General features: G+C 42.7%; 1 pseudogene; it reads right to left on the reverse strand.

Annotated features, from left to right (window-relative positions):
- Positions 1-129: 129 nt before the first annotated feature.
- On the reverse strand, positions 130-6390 carry LOC121581949 (annotated as a pseudogene).
- Between the last annotated feature and the right edge of the window lie 9768 nt (positions 6391-16158).

The following is a 16158-nucleotide window of genomic DNA, read 5'->3' on the forward strand; positions in this document are numbered from 1 at the left end:
ATACTGCTCTACACCATTTCAGAGATGATGATGTTGGCTGAATAATAAACTAATAATACATGACATGACAGTTTGACTATAATAAGACCATTCTATTATCTATCATTGCTATACAACACCAACAACAAATAAAACATGAACTTTTTTTTATTTTTATGGCTAAGCATGTTGAGCTGTTTACTGATTTGACATGAAGTAATATTAAACAGTATATATGATGACACATTCGATTAAAAAAACAAACAGATTATTTGTGATCTACTCCGTATTATAAACCGGGTGGTTCGAGCCCTGAATGGTGATTGGCTGAAAGCCGTGGTATATCAGACCGTATACCACGGGTATGACAAAAGCATTTACTACATCTACTCTGTAATCTAAAATGTCTCAATACGTGGACGTGTAGTAGCTAAAGGTAAAGCTGCAGATGCTGATGGATAGTCCAGAACAGATCCATCCTATCAATTAGGTCTGCTTCAGTATGGGTTGAGAAGTGTTCAGAAGCTCCAGCAGGATCTCAGACCCCACAGCCAGCCACGTAGGAGCTCAGGTCCCGATACTGACAGTGATTGCGCCAACCCACCCTAAAATGGACACACACCATCATGTTGATATTTTGCTTTATAGATATTACATATCAGATATAAGACAACAGAACATCGTGTGGAATTGGAAGACTTGGAAACGGTTTACATTATGCAGGCATTCATTCAGGGTCATTTTAAGGGAGTATATAAGTTATATAATTACCATGTAACAAGTATGTCAGTACAGGCATTTCTTACCATTTTAGGTCTTCTAAAAAGGTGAGAGCTAATTTGTTACAGGTTAGCCCATTTATACCTAGCCTTGTACTGTGATATTGGGCTACAGGTAACATAAAGTATGGCTAATTATTTTGTAACTTAATTTTTGTTGTAACATAGTTCTTTCAGGGAAACCTGCCACCTTACCATGCCCCGATTCCGTTCGGGTCCAGCACAACACGCTTGGCACAACGGATCGCCACTGTGATGTCATCAGTTAGCAGCTCTGTCAGAAGAAAGAGGAAGGGAAAAACCTTTAGTCATAGTACCGTCTGGGAAACAGGAGGAACCTAAAGCTTTATAAAACAACAGATTACAATGAAACAATGCAGGTAAGTAGGGTCAGGGTCAGGGAGCACCGGTGTCTGTTTATTCAAATTCTGACTGTATTCAAATGTTAGATCAGAATTATGTAAGATCAGCATTACAGTGCCTTCAGAAAGTATTAATTCCCCTTGACCTATTCCATATATTATTGTGTTACAGCCTAAATTCAAAATTGATTATATAGATTTCTTTCTCACCAATCTACACACAATAGCGAAAACAAGTTTTTAGAACTTTGTGCAAATGTATTGAAACTGAAATACAGTATTCACACCCTGAGTCAATACATGTTAGAATCACCTGTGAGTCTTTCTGCATAAGTCTCTCAGAGCTTTGCACACTTGGATTGTCCAATATCTGCACATTATTCTTTAAACAATTATTCAAGCTCTGTTTATTAAGTTGGATGTTGGCCATTTTGTCATTTCTAAATAGGATGAGGTTTTTGTTTTACTGATCATGAGAGTGGTACAAGTAGAGAGAAGCCATGGTTTAAAAATGGATTTCAATAAGTCATGGTAACGTTGTTTATTTTTTTATGTAGTTTCAGTTCCACTAACTGGAAGGTTATGTATGGTGGCCCTGTGTAGCTCAGTTGGTAGAGCATGGCGCTTGCAACGCCAGGCTTGTGGGTTCGATTCCCACGGGGGGCCAGTATGAAAATGTATGCACTCACTAACTGTAAGTCGCTCTGGATAAGAGCATCTGCTAAATGACTCAAATGTAAAAAATGTAAATCATTTCTAGATAGCCATTTTCAAGTCTTGTCATGAATTTTCATGCTGATTTAAGCCACAACTGTCACGATCGTCGTATACAGAGGAGGACCAAGGCACATGCTTTTATTAATGTTACACGAACAAAACAACAAACGATACGTGAAGTCCTACGGTACAAACACAAACCAAAAGGAACAAGATCCCACACCATACTGTGGGAAACAGGCTGACTAAGTATGGGTCCCAATCAGAGACAACAAGCAACAGCTGATTCACGTTGCCTCTGATTGAGAACCACACTGGCCAACATAGAAACCAGGGGCGGTGTGTTCATTAGGGCGATATGGGCGACGCACTGCCAAACGGGAAAAGGAAGGGATTTTTTTTCTAATCAATTATATCACGGCAACAGTAGTTATCAGTGTTCTAATCTAGACGTCTGATCTGCCACTAAATGTCCAATCAGGCTAAAGTCGTGCTTCAAATGGCCCCGCCCCTTTTTGGGGCGATTTCAGTCAGGTTGAAAATCGCCCAGAAGTCTCTCATAGACTCTCATGTAAAATCTTTTTTTCAAATATCAGAGCTTTCAATACGATCTCTATGAGTTCCGGGAGGGCTTGCACTTACGCGCTTTCGTCATATGTAACATAACCATGAACGTAACTAAGAAAAGAGCGGGTAGCAGCGTCAATCAATTCACGTACTACTGTCAAGATGGCTATCGTTCAGTGCAACTTGATTGTCTCTTTGAAAGAAGTTCCTTTTTGTCGGCGAACAAATCAAGATAAATTGGCAACGAAACAATTAGGACCTCCCCAGACCAAATTTAATAATTCAACAGGTTTCTACTAAAGGGGGAAAGTCCTACACCGAGTATTTTCCAAAAATTGGTACGAACGAAAAACCTGGCTAGCAGGCTGCGCTGTAGCTAATGCAGTCTTCTGCTACCCCTGCTTACTCTTTCACCCTGAAGGCGGCACGACAGACAGCACCGCTTGGACAGCGACTGGTGTAACGGACATGCACCATCTTTCAGAAAAGATTAAGAAACATGAGCTGTCAAAGACCCACATGGATAGCTGTTTGAGATTGTCTGCTTTGGGGAGAGTGAACATTGCCACTCAACTGGATGAGGGATACAGGCTAGCTGTCCGCCGCCACAATGATGAGGTTAGCAAGAACCGCCACATCCTCAGCCCGGCTAATCCAGTGTGTGAAGTTTTGCGGAGTGTTTGAGTTAGCTTTGCGAGGCAAAGATGAAACTGAGGGCTCCACCAACCCTGGTATTTTTCTTGGACTTGTCAACTTTGTGGCACAATTAGATGAGGTGTTTTATGGAAATGCATATTGTTTATGCAGTGTTGAGGAATGTGAAAGAACACCCTTGATTATTTTTACTGTGATAACTTATTTTGCTTTTGTAAGCCAACACAGGATTACTTTATCCTATCCCAGGTATTCCTTAAAGAGGTGGGGTTTCAAATGTCTCCGGAAGGTGGTGAGTGACTCCGCTGTGTGTGTGGGGGGGGGTAGAAGGATTGCTTTATCCTATCCCAGGTATTCCTTAAAGAGGTGGGGTTTCAAATGTCTCCGGAAGGTGGTGAGTGACTCCGCTGTCCTGGCGTCGTGAGGGAGCTTGTTCCACCATTGGGGTGCCAGAGCAGCGAACAGTTTTGACTGGGCTGAGCGGGAACTATGCTTCCGCAGAGGAAGGGGAGCCAGCAGGCCAGAGGTGGATGAACGCAATGCCCTCGTTTGGGTGTAGGGACTGATCAGAGCCCGAAGGTACAGAGGTGCCGTTCCCCTCGCTGCTCCAAAAGCAAGCACCATGGTCTTGTAACGGATGCGAGCTTCAACTGGAAGCCAGTGGAGTGTGCGGAGGAGGGGGTGACATATCTTTTTAAATGTGTGTAGGTCACCTAAATCATCAGAAAAATTGCCCCCCTGAGAATCTTTTCAGGAGAGAAACACAATACTGATAGAAACACAATACTAGAACGAACACAAATGAAAACTCACACCCTGGATCAACATACTAGAGTCCCCAGAGCCAGGGCGTGACAACAACTGTAACTAGGTCACTCAGGAACATTCAATGTTGTCTTGGTAAGCAACACCAGTGTATATTTGGCCTTGTGTTTCAGGTTATTGTCCTGCTGAAAGGTACATTTGTCTCCCAGTATCTGTTGGAAAGCAGACTGAACCATAGCCGTGGGAAGTAGAGGTGCTGTGTTTCAGGTTATTGTCCTGCTGGACAATGCTGGTGCTGGAAAGCAGACTGAACCATAGCCGTGGGAAGTAGAGGTGCTGTGTTTCAGGTTATTGTCCTGCTGGACAATGCTGGTGCTGGAAAGCAGACTGAACCATAGCTGTGGGAAGTAGGGGTGCTGGAAAGCAGACTGAACCATAGCCGCGGGAAGTAGAGGTGCTGGAAAGCAGACTGAACCATAGCCGCGGGAAGTAGGGGGTGCTGGAAAGCAGACTGAACCATAGCTGCGGGGAAGTAGGGGTGCTGGAAAGCAGACTGAACCATAGCCGCGGGAAGTAGGGTTGCTGGTGGTGCTGCAGCAACACCTGATAAATCACAAATATTTCATTTCTTTGCCAAATTAGTGCACTAGGCCTTTATTACTCCTGTATGAGCTGAGTCAGTAGAGCGAAATTCTTCACCCATAGTCTACTCTAGTAATCTTTAAATACTTTAAGTACTTGTTGGTTAAATGCTTTGTCCAGCACACTGAGAAGATCCTACATTAGAGTCCTGGTCGACAGCACCCCCCACAAGCATTTCGCTACACCCGCAATAACATCTGCTAAATATGTGTATGTGACCAATAACATTTCATTAGATTTGATTTGAAAACATCTTCCCGCGGCCATGGACTGAACCAGGTTTTCCTCTAGGATTTGGCCTGTGCTTAGGTCTATTCCGTTTATTTTTATCCTAAAAAACTCCCTAGTCCTTGCCAATGACAAGCATACCCATAACATGATGCAGCCATCACCATGCTTGAAAATATGAAGAGTGGTACTCAGTGATGTGTTGTGTTGGATTTGCCCCAAACATAACGCTTTGTATTCAGGACATAAAGTTTATTTCTTTGCCACATTTTTTTGCAGTATTACTTTAGTGCCTTATTGCAAACAGGATGCATGTTTTGGAATATTTATATTCTGTACAGGCTTCCTTCTTTTCACTCTGTCATTTAGGTTAGTATTGTGGAGTAACTACAATGTTGTTGATCCATCCTCAGTTTTCTCCCATCACAGCCATTAAACTCTGTAACTTTTTAAAAGTCACCATTGGACTCAAGGTGAAATCCTGAGCGGTTTCCTTCCCTCTCCGGCAACTGAGTTAGGAAGGACACCTGTATCTTTGTAGTGAATGGGTGTATTGATACACCATCCAACATGTAATGAATAACTTCACCATGCTCAAATGGATATTCCATGTCTGCTTTTATTATTTTTAATCATCTATCAATAGTTGCCCTTCTTTGCCAGGCATTGGAAACCTCCCTGGTGTTTGTGGTTGAATCTGTGTTTGAAATTCATTGGTCGATTGAGGGACCTTACAGATCATTGTATGTGTGGGGGTACAGAGATGTGGTAGTCATTCAAAAATCATGTTAAACACAGTTATTGCACACAACTTATGTGACTTGTCAAGCACATTTTCACTCCTGAACTTATTTAGGCTTGCCATAAAAAAGGGTTGAATACTTATTGACTCAAGACATTTCAGATTTTCATTTGTAATACATTTTGTAAACATTCTAAAAACATATAATTCCACTTTTACATTATGGGGTATTGTGTGTAGGCCAGTGACACTAAATCTCAGGCTGAAACACAACAAAATGTGGAATAAGTCAAATACTTTCTGAAGCCACTGTTTCTAGTGCACTTTACAAGCTACTGCCCCTGCCTCTCAATAAAACACACGTTTGAGGAGGACCATCATCCGTCTCATCCTCGGACGAACCTCCTCAAACACCTCATACAGTTACACGGCCAATACCCCTCAACCCGGCACATTTCTCAGGTGAAAAGTAATCCACTGTGTATGCAATTCCATTTGGTATGCAGGCTACTCACGGCTGCAGCGGATACCACAGACGTTCTTAGCCCTCGGGTCACGTCCGTCACACCAGTAGCGAGCTGTTGATCTGGAAGATGCCGTAGTCGGTGGAGCCGTCGGGTGTTGCGGTTGGTGGCCTGGGTATTGTAGCTCGACTCCCCATTTTGGACAGGCACACCCCTTGGAGGAAAGAAAGTCACTCGGTTGATGTCAACATTATCCTCAGTGTAAGGTTAGCTATAGTAAGATATTTTGGGAGCACACACACACACACATCCTCAAAGACCATGATCGAGTCTATTATCACTCACAGTTGGGCAGGCTGTTTCCGGCGAAGCCATCCATCCCGGATGCCTTTCAGCGCTCTGGCCAGCTCACATCTGTCAAACACCTTAGCACTGGCCACAGCCACAAGCAGAAGAACAACAACAGCTCTCATTCTGGACAGACAGAAGCAGCTAGGTCTAATGGTTTGGATGAAAAGAAGGCCTATGTCTCTGAAGGTGTGAACAAATCAACTTCAGCTTTCCTTATAAAGGCTCGGGATGAAAGAGAAACTTGATATCACACTATTTACACAATAGAGATGTGCCAACACCCAGTGCTTAGTTTGTAAATCGGGAGGTGCCGGAACTGAACAGTGAGCACGAGAGGGTGGTGACCTGGGGAGTTCTGAGGTACCGCAATGCATTTGCGTAGCGGCATTGAGCAGTACAGTAGAGGCACTTACAGAAGTTGCACATATGGGGTACATTCTTTTGTAGCATAACGTCCGGGAAAATGTTGGCCTTTTATAAACGCTTTTTATTCATGCAATTCTACATCATCTTACATGACTGGAGACTTTGGCAGAATCTTTGTTAGTACCACACAAATTATCGAAATGGAAGGCTACTTTGACACTGATAAACTGAGAATCAGAGATCAATAAAAACACCCTTGTTCTAGGCCTAGGTGTGTGGAGACACATATTGTAGGCTACAATATGAGGAGGAAAATATAGTCCTAAAAATGCTTTCCAGCTTACAAATCTGAATTTCTTATAGCCTAATTTTCAAGACATCAATGTACAGCAACATTTTTAGGCATCACTGCAGAACACCCGCCATATGCATATGCACACATACTCATCTGTGGGGCTTACAAGAGTCGAATTTGTTATACTTTTCAAGATATCAATGTAGCAGTAGAACAAACATATCACAATCATTTGACTTGATATCAGAATATACTTCAAAATAAAATAAATCAATGTAGGCTACAGCAGAACACATATTATAATATATTTATATAGACCTCCTGCCTATGTGATAGTATGAAGCGCATATTCAGATGAACTTCACAGTACAGAACAAGTTTGTAAAGGAAAACCTCCCACAACACAGCCATTTCCTTGTGCGTCTTCTCCCTATTTCTTGTTTTGCTCCTGGTGTCTGTGACACGTCTGTGTCCTTTAGCAATCCATGACCTCACATAGGGGACTGGGTTGAATTTGGTCAGGGGTGGGCCAACAAGGTTCAGAAAGAGTAGCCCTGATATGGTGGAGGTATGCAGAGAGGCGCGGGTTGAGGTGCAAATCAGATTCATTTGAGAAAATCCCTGCTCGCATTCTGCACTGGAGATGGGGATGGTGCTGACCACCATCAACATCTCTTTAAGTCCATCTGGAGATGGGGATGGTGCTGACCACCATCAACAGATCCTTAAGTCCATCTGGAGATGGGGATGGTGCTGACCACCATCAACAGATCCTTAAGTCCATCTGGAAAGTCTCCTTTATCATTACCATCAGTGTCCCTGTACTGCCTGTAGGCCCGTATGACCGTACGTGGAGTGTCAATGCCAAACCGCTGACAGAGAGATTCTATCTCTGTTTCTCCATACAGTGCTTCTGCGTCCTCCGGCCAGTATTGAGCGTAAAGCACCTTCATCTCCTCTATGAAATGGCTGTATCCTGTATCGTCCACCGCCCGTCCTCCTTGAGAAAATCTTCTAGCCTTTATGTTCCTCGCCAAGCTCTCGAAAAACTCCCTCTGATTAAGGACTATGTCGCTGGGTCTTCCACCATTCAGTTTGACTCCTTGGAAAGAGTTCTCCTGAATCCTTATCTGGCTGAGTTGTGTGTCGGCCTGGCTGCTCTGCCATTGCACTGAACACTCTCGCTTCCCCGTTGACTGCTCTGTGTGCAGTGATAATTGTGCAGTCTCTCTTATGGAGCTCGAGTGACAATTCAGATAGTTGTTGAAGTGCATCACACATAAGGCCTACATTGTTAACAAACGCATGCGAGGATATCCGCATGGCAAGGCCACTATGGGTGTGACGGGTCACTCCGTGGCGGGAGGCATCCTCAGCTGCTGTGGTGAAATGCTTGTGAAGAGCCGGGTAAATTCTTCCACTCAGACTCTATAGTTCTAAAACTGGATGCCACCCATCTAGTGTCCAAGATCCTGCTGATTTTGCACAGCTGAATGTCTAAACTCTTTGTGCACTCCTTCAGCTCCATTCGGTTTTTGTTGGATACGCTATGAAGCGAATATAGCTTGTCCATAAGTATTTTTAAATGATTGGTAGAGCCCATCTCTTTTACCACATCACATACTGTGACCTCAAAGCCTGTGTGCCGAGCAGTGCCAAACAGTTATATTAGGGAAGAGGGCCTGGAGCCTTGTTGTTACTCTGCTCTTGCGTCCCAGCATGACAGACGCACCATCACACGTTATTCCAATGAGGGTTTTGGAGAGAAAGTCCTCAGTAAACTTTACACCCTCTAATGCAGATAACAGATTACGGACAATTCACCCAGCAGATAAATCCTCCAGTTCCACAAGATCAACAAAAACGTTTGCTGGTACGCCCATATCTGTGTACAATCAAGGCACTCTTTTTATTCAAACTAGTAGCCTCATCGAGCATTAGGCTGATTTTGGGAGAGCACTGTACTATTCTTTCAAATAGTTTTCACTTCATGTCAGACGAAATATGTTGCTGTATGTTGGAGCAAGCAACATTAGAATGGAAAATTCTCCCAATGTCAAGTCCATTTAACTCCTGAGAGTCCATTTCTTGCTCAAAACCGTGAGCGGGTCTGTGAAGTTTAGCCTCCAAGTCAGCTGTTCAGAAGACTCTGGCTGCAGTGTCTATGTTTTTATTTTGAGCGTTAACTATAACCTGTGTTAAGGTGTCCTCTTTAGCCTTGTCTACGATGCTTGCTGCCGCTAAATCGGCCTTGGTTTGGCCATGTTCAAAAACCTTTTTTTCTGAGGGCTCTTTGTTGCTTTTTTACGTTGGAGGCAGAGTATGTTATTGTACATTCCACCCACTCTTTTCCTAGTTTTATCCCTCCAGTCTCTTCCGGGCCCAAACTCCCTACCTTTTTGCATGTTGTACAGCACAGGGGTTATACGTTTGCTTCTCACCCCCTCTCCCGCAGAGTCTGACTCGCTAGTAGGCCTACTGGCTAGTGGAGGTGCCGGTGGTGATGCTGAACTGACGGGATAAGCAGCTCTGCTAGCTAAAGCTTCGCCATCAGGAGCAGTTTGCTTCTCACTCCTCTCATCCGGCACTGACAGTTCTCTGGCTCGTTTCGCGTTCGATAACCATATTGTTCTGGATTTCGGGACTTGATAAACTTCCTCAAAGTTGATTGCCTTTTCTTATTCATTTTTGATTTGGCTTTCCCTCCGTTTCAAATTCAGTAGGGAGACGACTAGCCTAGGCTACTTGACGTGATTATGTAGGGACCTCTTCACTAGCTGACCACCACTGCCAAGACCTGTTTCAAGATCAGTTACTTACCTCGTCCGCCCGCCCCATAACCTCTATGTACAAATAAGACAGCAGGTCATAAATCAGTGTGGAAGGATTAGGATGATTGCACAGAAGGATCATCGCGCTTTTACATGATGGTTTTTCTGGGAGGCGGAAGAAATAACCAGAAGGCAACTTGATTTAACTCTGATCACTTAACTCTGATCACTTACTGTGCAAACAGTGAATGTCGTAGAAATATTTGACTAAAAATAGTCAACTCAAAAATATCTCTCAAGACACCGGAGCTTGTGAATCCAAGAATTAGACTTTATTGCATAACAAAGCCGAGCTTGCTCCATGGAACAACTGTCTCTCTTTGGCTTAGAGATCTCTTATGTACACACCCAAATGCACAGTCATGTTTACATAGCATACAATTACTCCCCTTAGGGCAAATGATTAACTTATTTTAGTGCCACTCTACCCTTATCTTTCAACGTCCAGATGTGACATGTGGTTTACTCCAAAAGGTCATGGGCGCTTTTCCATAGGAAGCCTCTTCCCTAATCTCATTATATTGGTAGCAGACCCTTTCCCTAATCTCATTATATTGGTAGCGGACCCTTTCCCTAATCTCATTACACATAAATACATTAATTTATGTTTACACACTGTATTGGCTATATTCCTTATTTAAACATACATCTGGATTATAGAATGTCAATCATGTTTACTATATTTTACCTTTGACATTTCCCAACATTTTGCCTTAATGATACATAAAATATTCCTATATGAACAGATTGTATAAATAATACCGCGTGAGGTACCGGAGCCAGGTGCCGGAACAAACGAGGTCACATCTGAGAGGTGCTGCCAACACCTTCTGCAAATAGGGTTTGGCCGGTGTAGGCTGCCATTGTAAATAAGAATTTGTTCTTAACTGACTTGCCTAGTTAAATAAAGGCAAAATAAAATAAATAAATAAAAATGTGCAGATGTTATCGCAGGTGCAGCGAAATGCTTGTGTTTCTAGTTCCAACAGTGCAGTAATACCTAGCAATAAAAAATATGTAAAAATCAATACTGTCATGAATCCCGCTTCCTGAGTCTGTTTCTGCCTGAGTTGCCTGTTTTCTGTCTTGGAGTCTGTTTCCTGAAGGTTCCTGAACGCACCCTGTCTGGTTACCGGGCGACGAAGCTAGGCGGGAGATCTCTCGATTACCCGCACCTGCATCTCATCAGCTATCTGCACACCTGGTCCTGATCATCACCTCTTCTCTTCATAAGCTCTGACCTGACATCCATTCCCTGCCGGATCGTTAGCCATTTAATATTAATATTTAATTTTAATAATATTATATACATTTTAATATGCCATTTAGCAGACGCTTTTATCCAAAGCGACTTACAGTCATGCGTGCATACATTTTTTTTGTGTATGGGTGGTCCCGGGGATCGAACCCACTACCTTGGCGTTACAAGCGCCGTGCTCTACCAGCTGAGCTACAGAGGACCACGAACAGTATGTTGTGTCAGCGTATCAGCCTCAAGTTTACTAGTGTTAGTTTTGTTGTTTTGTACTTTTTGCTTGCCGTGTACTCACCTCCGTTTACTCTGTCTACAGTCATTCTCCCGGAACATTCACCCCACCCCTGCCTGGTCGTCGGTGGCTTCTGTGACACCATTGGATCTGCCTATTCACTCCCACCAACTCACCTCCGCTGCCCGCTCCGTCTCCTGGATTATTCTGCTCCCACCTTTGAGTCTGTAAATAAATACTCACCTTCGTTCTACTCACCTTGTCCTGGTCTGCTTCTGGGTTCTGCTTTAGAGAATCATGACAAATACATACATAATCCAGAAGAAATCTGAAATTCTGAAATTCTGAAATATCAGAATGAGCAATGTCAGAGGCCGGAATATAAATATATATATATATACACATAACAGCAGGTAGTCTAGCGGTTAAGAGCGTTGGGCCAGTAACCAAAGGTCGCTGGTTTGAAATCTGTCGATGTGCCCTTGAGCAAGGCACTGAATCCTAATTGCTCCTGTAAATTGCTCTAAAATAAGAGCATCTGCTAAAGACAGTATATAAACAGAGAAGATGTGTACAGCAGTAGTTATATAGGATAAGCCATGACTAGAATACAGTATATACACATAAAGTTGGTAAAACAGAATGTAAACATTAAAGTGACCAGTGTTAATTGCGTTGTTTGCTCTATAGCCTGATAGTTCATATGCCTTGCGACCGTGATATATGCCTAAGGCGGAGACAATAAGAAGACACAGTGGCAGAATACATTTAACCACACATTTGTTTAATCACAAAACCTGAGCGCAACCTCTGTCCGGTGAAGTCCACAAATCATATTGCATGAAACAAACAGTTACATGACCTACAGCATGGTCAAGAAAGTCCATATTTTCGGTCTACTAAACAACTATTGATTTAGAACCACTGAGAGTTACTGCAAGCCAAAAAGAAAACAGGAGCTGCCTCCACTATTCCAGCACCATTTCAACATCATCAAATCACCCATACTTAGTTTAATACAGTGAGAACTAAAAGATATCAAAAGAAATTTAGTCCAATCAACGTATGCTAAATATGATGTGGCTGTCCACGGTTCTGATTTCTGTTTGTGTGTGTGTGTGTGTGTGTGTGTGTGTGTGTGTGCGTTCGTGCAAGTAGAAAAAACATGTTGACTCACCCTACTTGTAGAAAAACGCCAATGCCATCCTCATCTCTTTCATGTTGATGAAACGGTCAATGACTCTGTCATACAGTACACACTTTTATTTTTTGTTTTCCTAGGCTACCTGGCTAAAATGCTTGCTCGCTAGCCTAACTTCCTTTCATGGGCAACGTTAGCTAGTTAACATTAACCTACTACATCTAGCTGCATATTGAACTTCCATCCTCTCAGTCCAGGGCCACAATGTATTTTATGAATGGATCAGAATCACCTTTATCATCTCCAGTATGGAGAATTAAGTAAAACCACAAGTCCAAATCCCTATCTCCATCCATGGCTAATTTAGGAAAGGGCCCATTTTAGCCACCGGAGGACAACAACACAACAAGATGCAACAATTCAAGTTGTTTCTGTTGATTACGTATTTCTCTGTGATAGAAGTGAAGCCAAATACAAACTTGCTTCCCTTGACACCTGTTTTTGATGTGCCAGGACCATTCACAGTTGAGCTCGCTCAGTTTAGCTCAATGCTGATTGGCTATTATTTTAAAGGAGGCCAAATGCTCGCTGGCTTCCCTTGCATTCAATGTCATACTCTTCATGACCAGACCTCATCAGATACAGTAGATGGCCTACACGTAGAGAGACAGAGGGGTGCTGTTTCGCTTGCTCGGATGCTTTCGCTGGTGAGATACATTCAGCCTCTTGCGAATTTAAGAAAATTATGACAACACAGAGAGATGAAAGATAAATGATTTAATCTTTTTTTCTATTTTTCTTGGGAAATCTTTTGGCATCCATGAATACATGTCACTGGTTAAAGCCTGTATTCAAAATGGATCCCATTCACACTCAATATCCCATAATGACAAAGTGAAAAACATTTTTTGAAATTCTTTCACATTTATTGAAAAAATATCTCATTTACGTAAGTATTCACATCCCTTTGCTATGACACTCCGAATTAAGCTCAGGTGCATCCAATTTCCTTTGATCATCCTTGAGACGTCACTACAACTTGATTGGAGTCCACCTGTGTCCAATTCAATTGTTTGGACATGATTTAGAAAGAAACACACCTGTCTATATAAGGTCCCACAGTTGACAGTGCATTTCAGAGCAGAAACTATACCATGAAGTCCAAGGAACTGTCCGTAGATCTCCGAGATAGAATTGTGATGAGGCATATATCTGGGGAAGGGTATAAAACTAATTCTAGACTGTTGAAAGTTTCCAAGAGCCCAGTGGTCTCCATCATTGGGAAATTTAAAAAATATGGAACTACCCAGACTTTGCCTAGGGCTGGCTGTCTGACCAAACTGAACAACCAGGCAAGAAGGACCTTGGTCGTGGAGGGGACCAAGAACACAATGACCACTCTGACATTACTACAGAGTTCCTTGGCTGAGATGGGAGAACCTGCCAGAAGGACAACAGTCTCTACAGCACTCCTGACAAAAGGCACATGACAGCACACCTGGAGTTTGCAAAAAGGCACGTGAAAGACAGATCATAAGGCAAAAGATTTTGTGCTCTGATGAGACAAAAATTTTGTAGCCCAGACTTGTATCCCATTGAAAATCTGTGGAAAGACTTGAAGATTGCTGTTCACCGCCGCTCCCCATCTAACTTAACAGAGCTGCAAAAAATCTGCTAGGAAGTATGGGAGAAAATCCCCAAATATACAGTGGGGAAAAAAAGTATTTAGTCAGCCACCAATTGTGCAAGTTCTCCCACTTAAAAAGATGAGAGAGGCCTGTAATTTTCATCATAGGTACACATCAATTATGACAGACGAATTGAGGAAAAAAAATCCAGAAAATCACATTGTAGGATTTTTAATGAATTTATTTGCAAATTATGGCGGAAAATAAGTATTTGGTCACCTACAAACAAGCAAGATTTTTGGCTCTCACAGACCTGTAACTTCTTCTTTAAGAGGTTTCTCTGTCCTCCACTCGTTACCTGTGTTAATGGCACCTGTTTGAACTTGTTATCAGTATAAAAGACACCTGTCCACAACCTCAAACAGTCACACTCCAAACTCCACTATGGCCAAGACCAAAGAGCTGTCAAAGGACACCAGAAACAAAATTGTAGACCTGCACCAGGCTGGGAAGATTGAATCTGCAATAGGTAAGCAGCTTGGTTTGAAGAAATCAACTGTGGGAGCAATTATTAGGAAATGGAAGACATACAAGTCCACTGATAATCTCCCTCGATCTGGGGCTCCACGCAAGATCTCACCCCGTGGGGTCAAAATGATCACAAGAACGGTGAGCAGAAATCCCAGAACCACACGGGGGGACCTAGTGAATGACCTGCAGAGAGCTGGGACCAAAGTAACAAAGCCTACCATCAGTAACACACTACGCCGCCAGGGACTAAAATCCTGCAGTGCCAGACATGTCCCCCTGCTTAAGCCAGTACATGTCCAGGCCCGTCTGAAGTTTGCTAGAGTGCATTTGGATGATCCAGAAGAGGATTGGGAGAATGTCATATGGTCAGATGAAACCAAAATATAACTTTTTGGTAAAAACTCAACTCGTCGTGTTTGGAGGACAAAGAATGCTGAGTTGCATCCAAAGAACACCATACCTACTGTGAAGCATGGGGGTGGAAACATCATGCTTTGGGGCTGTTTTTTCTGCAAAGGGACCAGGACGACTGATCCGTGTAAAGGAAGGAATGAATGGTGCCATGTATCGTGAGATTTTAAGTGAAAACCTCCTTCCATCTGCAAGGGCATTGAAGATGAAACATGGCTGGGTCTTTCAGCATGACAATGATCCCAAACACACCGCCCGGGCAACGAAGGAGTGGCTTCGTAAGAAGCATTTCAAGGTCCTGGAGTGGCCTAGCCAGTCTCCAGATCTCAACCCCATAGAAAATCTTTGGAGGGAGTTGAAATCCGTGTTGCCCAGCGACAGCCCAAAAATATCACTGCTCTAGAGGAGATCTGCATGGAGGAATGGGCCAAAATACCAGCAACAGTGTGTGAAAACCTTGTGAAGACTTACAGAAAACATTTGACCTGTGTCATTGCCAAGAAAGAGTATATAACAAAGTATTGAGAAACTTTTGTTATTGACCAAATACTTATTTTCCACCATAATTTGCAAATAAATTCATTAAAAATCCTACAATGTGATTGCTTCTACAAAGTATTGACTCAGGGGTGTGAATACTTATGTGAATGAGATATATCTGTATTTAATTTCAATACAATTTCAGACGTTTCTGAAACATGTTGGGGTATTGTGTCTAGATATGGGTGAAATGTTTTATTTATTTAATCAATTTTGAATTCAGGCTGTAACCCCAAAACTTGCAAAAAGTCAAGGGGTATGAATACTTTCTGGAGGCACTATATATAAAGTGGGTAAAACAGTACAAATAATTAAAGTGACATATCTTTTGTCTCTCTGTGTTGTCATAATTTTCCTTCAATTCGGAAAGAGGCTGAATGTATCTCACCGGCGAAAGCATAGGATCGAGCAAAACAGCGCCCCTCTGTCTCTGTATGTGTAGGCCATCTATCTGATGCGGTCTGGTCATGAAGAGTATTACATTGTTGCCGCCCATAGCATTGAATATAAGTGAAGCCAGCGAGCATTTGGCCTCCCTTGATAATTAAAAAAAATAATAATAATAGCCAATCAACGTTGAGCTAAACCGAGCGAGCTCAACTGTAGCTGTCTATTTACCACCACAAACCGATGCTGGCACTAAGACCGCAGTCAACGAGCTGTATAGGGCCTTAAGCA

Source organism: Coregonus clupeaformis, chromosome 15, assembly GCF_020615455.1.
Source record: "Coregonus clupeaformis isolate EN_2021a chromosome 15, ASM2061545v1, whole genome shotgun sequence".
In the NCBI taxonomy this organism is placed as follows: Eukaryota; Metazoa; Chordata; class Actinopteri; order Salmoniformes; family Salmonidae; genus Coregonus; species Coregonus clupeaformis.